General features: G+C 33.3%; 1 pseudogene; it reads left to right on the top strand.

The window, feature by feature from the left end:
* The first annotated feature begins 3,985 nt into the window (after positions 1–3,985).
* Positions 3,986–13,529, top strand: LOC25494208 (protein ecdysoneless homolog; annotated as a pseudogene).
* Positions 13,530–14,923: the final 1,394 nt, after the last annotated feature.

The following is a 14,923-nucleotide window of genomic DNA, read 5'->3' as shown; positions in this document are numbered from 1 at the left end:
CATAAAAAATTTGATTTTCTCTGGTAAACACCCAAACTTTCATTAAAAAGTAAAGATGTATTTTTAACGATTAGATTAATAAATTATATTATATCTTATTTAATTTATTGATTTAATAGTGAATACTATCTTATATACATAACGGAGTGTATCGTGTATAAACGGGTGAGTTATTGATATTCAATTTTGTTTTATATTTAACAGATTGATTAAGGAAACGATCTTCTAACTTTAACGTGTGATGAAGCAATGTCCAAAAGATAAAAAGATTTTTACTTAGTTTTCATTGATTTGAAGATGACATATAAAAAAGTGTGTAAGATTTTGTTGAAAACTCTAAAGAAGAAAAGGATTAGGCTTGCTTATATTAGAGCTATAATGGATGTGTATGATGGAACTCTAGACTAGTGTGGGGACACATAATGGGGTTATCGACGATTTTCGCATAATAATAGGATTGCACCCGTAGTCACTTATAAGTCCTTATCTTTTTTACTTTAGTTTTTGGATGTACTTAGGAACACATCCAAGTGTTAGCACTAAGGTATATACCCTCCGGTCACTATTGTAAATAGAAATTTACATTTGATATTCATTCAATTAAGGATGCATGTGGTCTTTATTATATACTACATACATCATTTATTGAATGAATATAAAATGCATATTTTTGCTTATAATAGTGACCGGATGGTGTATATTTTTTCTTCTCCAGATGATGTAGTACTACTAAGAGAGTCGAGGGATAAATTTAATGGAAGATTACAAACTTGGAGACAACCCTTAGAAGTGTACGACTTACTCCATCCGATTACATTTATAAGTAAAAACTACTTTTTAGGTTCATTGAGTACTTAATGTATTTGGTCTATGATACATATCAAATTCATTAAGTATTCAATGAACCTAAAAAGTATTGTTTTGCTTGTAAATGTGATCAGAGGGAGTATGCCTCAATGGAAGCAAGGCATGGTGCATTGAATGTAACACCATCAAAAGGTGAACCCAGGTTACACGATTTAAATATTTTGGGTCTAAAGTACAAAATAAAGGAGAAACTGAAGCAAGTGTAAATAATCGTATTCACGTTGTGTGGTTGAAATGGAGAAGGGTCTCGCATGTTTTGCGTGGTATGAAAGTACCGCCCAAGTTGAAGGAAAATTCTATCAAACAATTGTCAAGTTGGCGATGTTGTTTGGTACAGTGTGTTGTGCGGTTAAGAACCAACACCAGAATAAAGTAAGCGTGACAAATCAAATTACGTCATAATGTTCTAACATAAATCATATCTCATTAATTTATTTATTTTTTTAGAAAATATCTCATTAATTTATGTCGACTACATATATAAAATTACATCATAATTTTTTATGATAAACTATAGTTTGGTCCAACTCATTAATCTCCAAGTATTTTTTAGAATCTCTTATAATTTTATTAGATCTCTATGCCCGTAGGGATCTGATTATCCTCGATCTTTGAGGATTTTTAGTCTTACTATAAAAAAAAATCCACACTTGCCTTATTCCTCAAATCAAGCAAAGTTGGTTTGATTAAAACAAGTTTTAGAAAAAAAAATATGCATCCCTCCATCTTTTTAGAGCATAGCTTTCAGTCTTTCACTACCAAAAAAAAAAAACACGCAAAATAACATATGTTTTTTTTCTCTAAAAAAAAATATGTTTTTTAGAATCCCAACTATTTTTTTTTTGGGTTACAGGAATCCCAACTATTTGAGTTAAAATAGAATACTCTCACATCTGGCTTTAATAATTCGGGGGTTAAAAAAACCCGCTATCCAAACACGATTTCCTTTATTTGTTAATAAAAACGGTTAAATAATTTTGTTTATCCCTATAAATACTCAAACCTTGTTTTTTGTCACTCTAATTTTTTTTTAGCAAAGTTTTGGGCTCAAAAATGTTTTGTGTCACGATTTTTCCCAATTCTTTAAAGTAAACATGCATATATTTTTCAAAATTTTGAATTAGTTTTTGGAGTTATGTTTAGTATTACTGCAAAGGTTTAAGTTTTTTAACAAAGTACAAATCAAAACTTGTTGAGAAATTGTAGAATGAATAAAAACTGTTATAAAATAAAGGAACAAAAACAAAGATGAAGAAGGTGAAAACTTTATATATATTATATTCACATGTGTGTTCTTTATATTACATATTGTAAGTTACAAATATACGAAGAGTCGTATAATTAAATACCAATGATGGTGAAAAAAATAATTTATTGATAGAATTTGAGAAATATATAAAGCTTAGGGACAATTGACATCACATCATACTAATATTATTCATAACAAAAACGAAATTTTAAAATATTTAGAGATGAAAATTTATTTAACTAATTAAAGAAAAATAATCTCCTTTTCTCCACGATTTATCTTTTTGAAAAATGTAAGCAACACTCACTTTTCAACACTCTCTGTATGTTCCACAACTTTTTCTGGATTCAATTTTCAAAGTTTAGACCCACAATGATTTAGATCAATAGGAGAGTGAATATTAGATAGAGTGTTTAAAAAAGAATGTTGCTACCATTACTCTTATCTCTTTTCACTTTATAGATTGATTGATGAGATGAGACTTGACAAAGTTAAAACCAAAGACCAAGATTAAAAGGTTAAAAAAACATCCATAAATAATAATAGGAAAATGTTAACGTGTGCCTTTGGGCACAAGTTAATGATTTCACTAATAGAAATTATGTTTAAGAAATTGTGTTAATTTATTGCTCAAAAAATCTAATACTATTTTTTTTTCAATTAATACTTACCATTAGTGGCAAAAATTTAATGCTTAACATGTGCCATAAGGGCATAAGTTAACATAACCCATGATAATTAGAGCTGTCAAAACGGGTCGGGCCGTATGGGTCGGCCCGTTTAGCCCGATTAATTACAGGGCTTGGGCCTTAAATATTGAGCTCGAATTTTAATAGGGCTTCATAGCCCGACCCTAAAAAGCCCGCTACCCGTTAGGGCTAGCCCGAAGGGCCAAGGGTAGCCCGCTAGCCCGCATAACAAAAAAAAATCCTATAAATTATATATATATTTCAAATAATTCTTTACTTAGTTAATTATCAAACTAATAAATAAAAGTAAAAATTCAATGAATTAACACAAATATACATGTAATATAAAATTATATTTACTCATTTCGTTATTTATAATTTTAAAGATCGAATATATAAATATTTATAACCATAACGTATCTAATTTATTTACAATTGCTTTCATCGCCGTTTTAGTTTACGACGTTTGTACGAAAATGTTTACAATTTATATTTGTTCTAGGTATTATTTAAACATATTAAAAATATTATTTATATAAAAAAAAATTATAGGAGAACTTTATAGTACTTTTTTTAAAAAATATATATAATTTTTAATACGGGCCGGCCCGTTAAGCCCGTGTAGGGCCGGGCTCGGGTAGTATATTTCAAGCCCGTTTTTCAACCGGGCTTTTTGGTCTGGTCCGATAAAACCCGAAGCCCGATAGGGCAGGCCCATACCCTAAATGGGTCGGGCCGCCCGTTTTGACAGCTCTAATGATAATAAAGCAAAGTATTTTGGCAAGTTTGCCATTTGTGAGCAAATAAGAGTGATTACTTCCTTTAAAGTTTCTATTAGTAGAAATATTTCCTTAGTTGTGTTTTAATTATTTTTAATTTATTTGTTATTACTCTCTCTGGCCTTTATTATAAGAAAAAATTGACTTTTTAGATTTATAGAATAATTAATATATCTTATTGTAAATATAGACTAAATACATATCACTTATATAATGAATCAAAAAAGTTATTTGTTTAAGGACGACAGAGAGTGAGTAATATTTAATGGTTATTTGAATATTTCATTCTCTACAAATTCCAATAGCAAGAAGTAAAACTACGTAATGGTTTTCAACATTTTCTTTTAATGGGATGTGTACTTTCAATGTTGGAAGGGTTGATTGATGTATTAAAGGTAAACTACAAACCGTTTTTTGAACCCACGGGTGTATTGAACACGCCCATACTTGCCACACTCGATTTATTCCTTTTCTTTCCCAAAGATTTCATTTTTCCTCTTAATTCATTATCCAACCTTCTCTCTTCTCAAAGATTTCATTTCAAATATGAACCCTCTCTCTTTATCTACCCCCCTGTTCCATTCTCATTTCTTCTCTTGCTTTTCTTTATTGATTATTCTAGGTTTTCTTTGCTTCATATTCTCATATTTATCATAGCATTTGATTTTATTTCTAACTAAAATTTTATTTTTTGGAGTGTAATTGAGGAACAACGTAGTCTGAATGGAGCTTTATTAAGGTAAGATTTATATATTAAGAATTTCAGGTAATGATTTTATTGATGCAAATGCAATCACTTTTCAGCTAGCAACGTGTCTCTTCAAGGGAATAAAATGGAATTGATTGTTACCAACACGTAGTGTTGCCTTTTGTTACTGATTGCTCTCCATTTTCTCCTTTCAAAATTCAATCAAAGCATCAGACTTTCAATCATAAAAATGGTTTTTCTGTTCTTTAGGGGTAATTAGTTAGTGTACATCATAGATGAATTGAAACTATACTTCTTTTGTTTTATAAAAGTTCATACCTTTTTTGGGTTTTAGTATTTGCTAAAATTCAAAGGCACTAAATGGGATATATTTTTGTTGTCGTACTTTTGTGGAAGTTGAAGAACTGCTAAAAAAAACATGGGAAAATGTTAACCATCAAGTTGCTATGCGCATTATACTTTTATATTTCTAATTAGTTTAAATCTATTTGCTTAGGGTTTTGTATTAACCATAAGTAATACGTGTATCAGTTTTCCTTTTGTCAAGTCAAAATTGCTTTGGATTTGTAGTTTAACCATTTGGATATCTCTTGGCCTCTTAGAGTTCATTATCCTTATTTACAATATTTTGTCTTTTATTTAAAATTGTTTTAATCTTTTATACTTGGATAATGCACAACTCTTGAGAGGTTGTTAAAGGATTTTATTGTTACATTTGTTACTTGGGGGATGTTTTCTGCAGGGCATCTTCTGGTTGCTCTAGAAATTTTCTGTTTTTTACTAGAATGAATTGCTATAACATGATTTTAGTGTTGTTTTATAAATCATGTTCTATGTTAGTCTGGTCAATGCACAATTATTGAAAAATATATCTTGAGAAATAGACTATGCACTTATTAAGGGGAGAGAAGGAAAATTTCAAAGTGGTCTTTAATACTATTCCCTTACATTTTTGCATCACTTTATTTTTTCCATTTCCATTTTGTTTGAAATAGATTGAAAGGAGGGATCATCTTTATTGAAGAACACCCTCTCCATGGAAGTTGGACCAATTGATTCAACTACAAGTTAGAAGAGTGAAGCATCGAAAAAGTGACAATAAAGAAATGAAGAAAATGGAATCCAACATTAATCTAGGGAATAAATATGTGAGAAAGGTAAATTATTTTTAGCAATTACTGTAAGTTTTATTTTGGAAAAACTAATGTATATATGGATCGCCTTACAATTGTTGTAAGTTTTCTCACAGCCTCTTTAAGATTTCTGCCAAAGCAAAGTTAGACAAGTTTAGGCTCTTAGATCACAACCTTTTTGGAAGCTTCTTTCTTTTCAAGTCCATACATATTATGACCGGAATTTGTTTTGCATCTTCGTTCAGCTTTTTATATTTTGGCAGAATCTTATTAAAATTCAGTGTCTTACATTATCACATTACTTTGGTGGGTTGTGTTTTTATATCTCATGAGTTTTTTTTATACCAAATGTGTTAATAAATGTGCAGGTTGACAGTGAAACTACCCTTGCAAGGTACAAACAATATATGAAGTTCAAGTTTGTAGCATCATCACATGGGATATTTCTTTTAGTTTATATAACATGATAAAAAAATGTATTTATTTTAGTTTATTAAGGGATATGCTAATTATTTGAAAAATCAACTTCATTGTACTTTTGGTTTCCATTCAATTGCGACAATACTTTGATACATCTAAATTTGCTCATACTATGAATTGTGCATGCAATGCTCATTTTCTTCATAATGTTGATGATTGTTGATTAGGTTGAAGAAAGTGGTTATGTTGAAAGAAGTTGTAGATTTATATGTTATTTGTAAAAGTAATTCAAATAGATGTAGGCAACACTTATTTTTTAATAGAAACACATTATTGCACTTTATTATTGTAAAATGTTTTCAACGTATTCCATAAGGTTGGGATTCAAACCTCGACACACCATAAAAAAAACGTCTTCAATGCATATATTTTGTTTTGATTATTGTTTCGCCTCTTTTATTATGATTATTATTGGTTTAAAAAGAGTATATGCTTCATTCCCCTCTATCCTAATTTCACTGTTTTCCCCTCATTATTTTGAATATTTGTTATCTATATTTTATTTAATTAAAATTCCTTTCAATTTTTAAATAATACAAGATATAATCTCCCGCGATGAAGCATTATCTTTCCCCTCTCCTTTCTGAAACAACACCCCCCCTTCTTCTCATATAATCGCTGCCCATCCCTCTATCGCCGGCGTAAAAGCATCAGCAGCCCTCATTGCCTTGCCGCGAAAACCTTATTGCTATTCTTCATCTCCTTTGGTAAGTTTTATTATGCTTTCCTTCTTTCTTGTCTCTCTAAAACATGTTATGTAAATTTCAACTCATATTCCTTCTTTCTCATTGTTGTTTGAGTGAGTATGGTTTCTAATACATAGCTGTTAAGAATTTTTTTTTTTTTTTTTACTAATGGGATTTGATTTCATGTAATAATAGATAGGCGTGAATGTGAAATGAAATGAAAGAGTGATATAGTGTATGTATGCTAGTTGTTGTCCTCCAACTGTTTGTCAAATTGCTTCACTTAGTAAAATCATCATTGCAGCTACACATTCTGTTAAGAAGGATTCATAAGGAGTAAAGGGGGGCACAAATTGATTATGTATCATTATAAGACATTTTGATAATATTTAAAATTTTATTTGTTTATTGCCAGTTGGAGATTTTATGGGGGCTGAGGACTCATGTTTGGTGTATAATCAAAAGAGGAACTGTGTTAAGGTGAGTGCTCTTTTGTTCCGGGGTAACCATAATCCGAAATTTATCATGCCAATTCACTCAAATGCCCGCCTTAATTTGGGACTGATGAAAATGCTTGAACATCAGGAGTAATTTAAACGTTCTACATTTATGCAGTGATTAAATTTTTTTATGACACAATAGCATATTTGTTGTGCGATGTTCAGTCACTTTTCAGGAAATCAATAAATTATTTGCTTATATATGCTTTTGCGTTGAAACTTATAACATATGGTTTTGATATGTTTATAATATAGTACTAATAATTCTACTATTACTGATATAGTGAATTGATTAGATTACGTTAGCATGTTAATTGATATTGACTCTGTTCAGTCCAACTACAGTGCTTGTGTTCTCATTTGTGAAACCATGTTCTTATTCTTAGAAAAAACTTAAAGTTATCAACACCAAATAAGTGTTTTGTTCTCATTTGTGAAACCATGTTCTTATGTACTGGTGATTATGTGCTTGATGTTGAACACTGTAGGCCTGTTTGAATTGGCTTATTTTTGAGCTTATGCAAATAAATAAACTTTTATGTATTATTGATAAGCTTATCAAGGTAGTTTACGAAAAAACAGCTTATGAAGATACAATTTTCGTCAGTGAGAACTTATTTATATGCATAAGCTATTTTTCATAAACTAAAAAATACGGCAATCCAAATGGGTTCTATATTTCATGAAACATTAATTCATTTTTTTTTTTTGAAACACTGATTCATTTACTTACGTTTACATATTTGCTGCAGGGGAAACATCTTAGCCACGAGCCCTGAAAAGAAAAAGAGGTTTAGTGGAGAAGTTGGAAGAGTTAGGATGAAAATCGAGTTTCCTCCTTCTTCCTTCACCACCATGCGATCAAACGACACCGTTTTCTATGCCATATACCCCGATTCCCTTACCACCACCACACCCACCACCCTCCAAATCTTACAAACCATTTCACCCTTCACCACTGACTACATCTGGCAACACCAACCCTTCACCCTCTCTCTCTCTCCATTCCCCCAAACCCTACCTCCTCCAACTTCCCTCACCTCTACGGCCACCTCCGCTACGGTGACAACCTCGATGGCGAATTGTTCACTGTCTTCCTCCTCTTCCACTTCTCCAGCCACTTCCCTTCCTTTTCCATCCGCGTTTGGGACTCCGATGGTGAGTTTCTCCTCATTGAAGCCGCCTTTCATCTTCCTCGTTGGCTTGACCCTGAAAACTCCGACAACCGTATCTTCATCCGTAACGGCCATATCCATATCATCCCCCGTAATCGTCTCCCTACCCCCTCCCTAATGGATTCACTTAAGTTCCTAATAACCTCTGAGTCCGAATCGCGAGCCTCTGAACCGGTTCAGACTGCTGTTATGAACATGATTAAGGATTACCCAGACCAGGCTAAGAAGAATATGCATACGGTTAGGGTTAGGGTTCCGGTGTCGGTTGCAATGGTTCTTAAACACGAGCCGTGCTTGATTTCATTGGCAGTGGAAGGTTTCTACGACAGGGACATTGATTCCATGAAATTTGCGGCGAAGATGGAGAAGTTTTTGGAGAAAGGGAGGGAGGAGGAGTTGGTTTGCGTTTGTGTGAAGCTGTCAAGGGCTATGTATGCACAACTTGTTCAGCAGACATTTCGGGCTCCAAAGGTTTATCCGGAGCTCCCGAGTAGAGACCATAGGGAGGAGTATGCAGAGGCGGAGTTGGGGTTGAAGATTGCTTGTGGGATGGAAATGATGTATCAGCAGCGGAAGCGCGATGGGGTTGAAGGGAAGGGTTCTACTTGGGAAGCGTTTAAGCAGAGTTTGGAGAAAAGTGGTTACTTTCAAGGGTTGCTTCCGGGTTCCAGTGAGTATCAGAGGTTGATGCAGAATGCTCAAGAGTATTATAGAAACACTTCTCTATACTCCAAATCCAGGTTGGTGAACTGTTCTTTGGCTCTTTCTTCACTCACATGCATGATTTACCTTTACGTGGACTCATTTTATTTGATAGAATAGAATAGATAGAAATTATAAGAATATGTAGATACTAACAAATCTCCTTGGATTTACTATAACTCTTAATATTGAATACAGTCTACACCCATTGCGTTTCAAATCAAGTCTTGTTTTTAAGTTGGATTAGTTTGTGATATTATTTGTTTTTAGCTCACGGGTTTACTTGGTTTTTGTTATTTTATTATTGCTAAGCTAAGGCTGGAAATACTATTTGGTTAAATTTAAAATGACTTGGACAGAGATCCAGTTGAATGGATAGGATACGTTTTCTTTGCTTTTGTTATAAATATTATTTCGTATGAATGGATAAAAATCTGAATTTACTTTATCAAATTTAGGATTTAGTCCCACAAGAAAGTCATAGAACCTATCTTGTTCAATAAACTCCTCAGGGACTGCTGTGTCTTCTGCACAACGAATCTTTATCACTATAATGATCCAATTCCATCCATCCAGAGATTTCAACTGAGAAGAATTGCCTGCTTGCTTTCATCTCTAAAACAGAAGTTTGGATCGATTTCAATAGCTCCTTCATATATCCTTAGTTTAACAGTTGAAATTAATTTTCACAAATTGATTATATAATCACATTGACCAGAGCTCTAGTTCCATGTATCTTATATATGCTGTAATTGGATACTTGGATATATATGATATCCCATTCAATGAATACAATACAGAAAATTAGTCACATATATGGTTGATATACTTTTTTTCCAAGTGTAGAAAACTCATAGGCAATTTCATACTTCACAAAATGAATTTATGATAATTATGTAATAAATTTAGGCTCCCATGATACACAATGGCTAATGTAAGACGCACAGACGAAAATGCAAGAAGGGCGAGCAAGGGAAGAGTTGATGATCAACTGATTGATTACAATTCAAAATCATAACAGCAACTGCTAGTTGAAATCCAAAGATTTCAATTGGTCAGCAAATTCAGTAACCAATTTGTTGTTTCCTTGCTTTACAGCAACTGTTATAACCTTCACATCATAGACTTGGGCAGCATCTTTAGCCTTCAATAGCATCTCAATTTTCCTTTGGAGTGCTAACAAACATGCATGTATCACTGATCTATTGAATCATTAAGTTCCATAGTCATTCCGTAATCATCGAGTCTTCCTCATCACATGTAATACATGTTGGGTCTTCCTCCATTGGTCCAGTACCAGTTAAGTGATTGAGTTTACTTTTAGTCAATAGGCAAAGCTGAATGCTCTGGAGTTCTCTGACTGATTATTCTGGGGTTGAGAGCTTCCTCCTTGAGCAAAAGTGTATGAATAGTTGCCAGAAAGTGTACAAATGGTTTCCGGAAAATTACAGACGGTGGTTAATTGGAATAAATTGAGTGTGTGCGGTCCCCAGTCAAGAGGATGCTGACCGCAAAAACTACGTAGCCACATTTCTTAGGAGTTGTATACAGAAGTAGAATTCCCTAGATCAGGAGCTTGTGAAACCACGTGATAATAGAAAGAGAAGTTTTCTGAATGTGCTTGAGTTTGTTTCCACTCAGCAGCATGCTAAGTTTATAAACACATGGTAATTACAATGATAATAAATTAACAAATGCAATTTAGAAGGGAGCAGTTATGCTAGCACTATTTGCTAAGATACTTTGAACTTAGCCTGCTTGCCATACAGTTAACCTAAGCTACTTGGAAAGTGGAGTATTACTATGTTTTAATTTCCAACAGTGGACTTCTGTTCTTTTATCATTGCTATTTGCTAAGTTGAAAATTTGTTGCAGTGACTTGATGAATGCTCCTGTTAGACGCATCGATGAAATTCTTGCTCTGCCTTATTCGGTGGACGAATTTAATGGTCAGGAGCTTCCTCCATCTGATGATGATTCTTGGCTTTACAACGGAGAGGAAGAGTTAAATTCTGCTCTTATGGAAAGACAAAAGGAGATGGAACTTTATGACTTAAAACACAAAGGTAAAGGGAAAGAGAAAAGGGGTCAAGATACTGGTTCAAATGCTGACGAGTTTGATCCTAGTGATTTAGCAAAAAGCATGCGGGCATTTGTTGACATGGTGTCAAGTTTTGAGGGTGCTGAAGCTCCTGAAGACAGGTCAGTTTCACTGCATACATATTTAAGTATGGAAAATGTTAACAAGTGCCCTAAGGGCATTGTTTAAGCATATAAAAATAGCAACTTTTGCATTGGAAATTGTACGAGTATGACTGTAACAAGTGTTTGACTTATATTTTCAAGACATATTTTCCTTTTGTGGGTTCCTTAAACAATGCCCTTAGGGCACTTGTTAACAAGACCCTTTAAGTATTACATGTTTGATATGCATGCTTCCATGTTCCAACGGTTATTGTGTATGAATTTTTTCTGTGAGAGAATTTGGGTCATGAAAGGGTTTATTTTTCCATGATGTTTGGCCATTAGTGTGGATTAAGTTCCACATATTTCTAAAATCCAAGTCGAACACTCCAACCTTTTGATTTAGACTGAGATTCAGACAAGTCTACGTGTCCTGTTTGAATGAGATTAAATTTCAGATTATATATAGGCTTATCTACTGCTGCAAGTACTAACGAAGTATTGTGCCAAATAAATTGCTCATGAAGTATTTCTATCCGGCACAAATGAGCTTATTAATGTCCTCGTGAGCTTAGCTCAGTTGGTATGGACAATGCATAATATATGCAAGGTCTGGGCCTCGAATCCCAGCCACCACAGAAAAAAAAGAGCTTATTAATGAAGTTTTTTTGTATTCCAAAAACAGTGTTGTGCTTATTTTAATAACCTAAAAATTAGAACTTTTAAAACACATTTATGCGAAAGCTAAAAACAGTTTAAGTGGTATCTATTTTTATAATAATTTCTGACCAATTTAACCTTGTTGAAATTTTATCCTTCAAAAGCATTTCTCAAAGTGCCTATTCAAATGTTATGTAGCTTACTTTAGATCGCACTTACATAACATTGCAGCTTATTTAACAAGTTCTACTATAATACTATAATTAGTACACAGCTTTTCGTTTTTAAACAGAAACTGACTTAGGGTAAAGTAGGTGCTGATATCTTGTTTTAAACAACTAATTCCATTTGATATATGATAATATTAATAAGCTGAGCAGCGGTTTTTCCAAGTATACATAGGAAGAAGAAGCATGCTAGCAAGGATGGGAGTGGGAACAATAATGAGCAAGAGTAGGATTACTGTTAATTTGATATAACAACATGTTTGCGTGATTAGGAATAGGGATTATTGTAATAATAGAATGTGTGAATGGAGAGAAGATAACGGAGTCTATGGGTGAATGGGTGAGTTGGTTTAAAATATAAGGGAAAGCTAGGGAAGTCTAAGGGGAAGGAGGTATTAAGGGTTCTTTTGCTGCCCTTGGAAGTGTTGCTTATTAATTATTTTTTTCTTTCTTTAAATTTTATTTCTCTTCTATTATGTTTGTCATTTTCTTGTCGCGAGTCACTGGATTTCTTCCTCCTTTGTTCACCCAACAACAGTGGGAATAATTTATTTCAATTTTATATTGAAGATTCAATCAAATCTTAATTTTCTATCCAAACCAAATTACCAGTTTTCTAACGTTGCCTTTGTGGTTTTGCTATATTACTTCATTACGATGATATCTATTTATATTGGGACTTGTGAAGGAATAAGGAAGTGAACTTTGATGCGGATCAATTTCTCAAAGATATGGAATCAGTAATGAAGCGTCCAGGTGAAGCTGACAACAGTAATATTGAAGAAGGATCATCATCTGACCTGGACTTGGGTAAGATTTTTAAGTCTATGTTTATTTTGTAAACTTCAAAAGTTTTAGTGCTTTTTTTATCCAATTGTGAAATTTTACTTAAATAGATCTTCTCTTGTTTCACGTCTTTTTTGAAAAATAAACTTAGAAATGCATATATACAATTACAACGCTTTACTCTCAGGTGCGATCATACCAGCACTAATGCACCGGATCCCATCAGAACTCCGCAGTTAAGCGTGCTTGGGCGACTTGTCTTTATTTTTGCTAATGATTTATTTGTGGAAGAGCTGTGTTACCAACTCTCAAGGTGGGATTGTACCTGGTGTTGGCGCTAGATATTCCCAACATTAGTCGGCTGATAGCATATTGGGAATACCTACTCTCAAGGTGGGATTGTACCTGGTGTTGGCGCTAGATTTGTTAAGAACAATGTTATTTTCTTGCCTTGTTTGAGGGAAAAGCATGATAACCCATATATGGATGTAGTAAGTTACTTGGCCTTGGTAAATTTGAAAGTAGGATAACCTTATTTTTAAATATATGTAAATCAGAACAAAGGGTTATTATGTTGAATTATTACGCACAATTTGGATTGTGTATGGTAGTTTCGGAATGAATTAAACCCTACAGAAGGGGTATCTGCCTGGTATTGCTGGCATTTACTTGCAAGATCATTATTTATGTCAATTTTTTGCTATCCACTGTTACCAGTTTGACGATTACCTCTTTTTATTTTAATTTTAAGGTTGGATTCCTAGCCATGAAATCGTTAGTTACTGGTTATCCGATTCCCGGTTCATGTTGTCAGCCCTGTTTTGTTACATAAGCTTCATATTAAAAAGATAATAACAAAGAATACTGATAAGAGTACAAAGAATCTCTTCCAATAGTTCAAAACTCCTTAAGGATTTTAATTCTCAGTCCAGCCAGTCAACCCTCTATGCCATCATGCCTAACAAAACAGCCTCTTATTGGCTCATTCTAACTATTGCACAAGCATACTAACCAACCTGCCAGCTTAGGGGTTAGTATTTCTCTTACTACCAATTTTCCTCTTCCTAGAAAAACTAACCAAGTCCTGGAATTATTGGGTTTGAGTCCACATCTTAAACAGTACTAGCGGCATTAAATGCTCGTTGTTTTTTCACAGTTTTGAAAATCTTTCAAGGTCAAATTTTATATTATTCTTTAGTTTTAGATTTCAACAAGTTTTACAAATAATGTCAAATTGGTCTTTAAATAACAATGCAAACTACAATGCAGTTGTTTAAGATGGTAAGACGATAATTTACTTTAGCTTTAAAAAGACATTACTTTTGTACCAAGCATGAAAAATTAGCATACTTATGGCAAGTTAAATCATCATAAAAATCCAAGCATGAAAAAGACAAAAATTCCATTTATAAAATACCAAGCATGTATCACACAATAAAATGTACTACTGCTAAATATAATTACCAAAATAAAAGGTACTACTACTATAAACCTAATACTTGCTTGCATCCTCCTAATTAAGAGCTTTTGTCGGATAAGGTTCCCATCCAAGCAGGAGGCAACATGCCTGTTTGCTCATGGACAGTCTTAAACAAATTTGGTCCCCTTATTAATTTTTGCACCATAATCAATGATCATGTACTTAATCAATGATAATAATAATATCCAGATGTATACACATACCATAATATCAATATCTTACATTAAGCAATCACCATTCACACGTATCATAAACAATAATCAATCACATTTATCATGAACAATCATCAGTCACAATTCACCAAATCGACTCATGTCATGATATGCACCTAGTTCGACACATACATGCATGTGGTACCAAATCACTTCAAGGTCGTCACCTATATCTAGACCATCAAGGTCTCTGCAAGGCCGAAGCCCACAATCTAGATCACTAATGGATCTCTGCAGGGTCAAGGCCCACAAACTAGATCACTAAATGATCTCTGCAAGGCCGGAGCCCAATGATGCAACAAAAACATCATATAAAAATCCCAACACGACTTGATGCATGGACATGTAGCAAAGACTCGATAATGCGACATCACTTCACAATTTTCACCACAATATAGAGGATAA

The sequence above is a fragment of the Medicago truncatula genome, chromosome 4, assembly GCF_003473485.1.
Source record: "Medicago truncatula cultivar Jemalong A17 chromosome 4, MtrunA17r5.0-ANR, whole genome shotgun sequence".
Taxonomy (NCBI): Eukaryota; Viridiplantae; Streptophyta; class Magnoliopsida; order Fabales; family Fabaceae; genus Medicago; species Medicago truncatula.
Note: the sequence above shows the minus strand (reverse complement) of the source record. Positions and strands in the feature narration are given on the sequence as shown.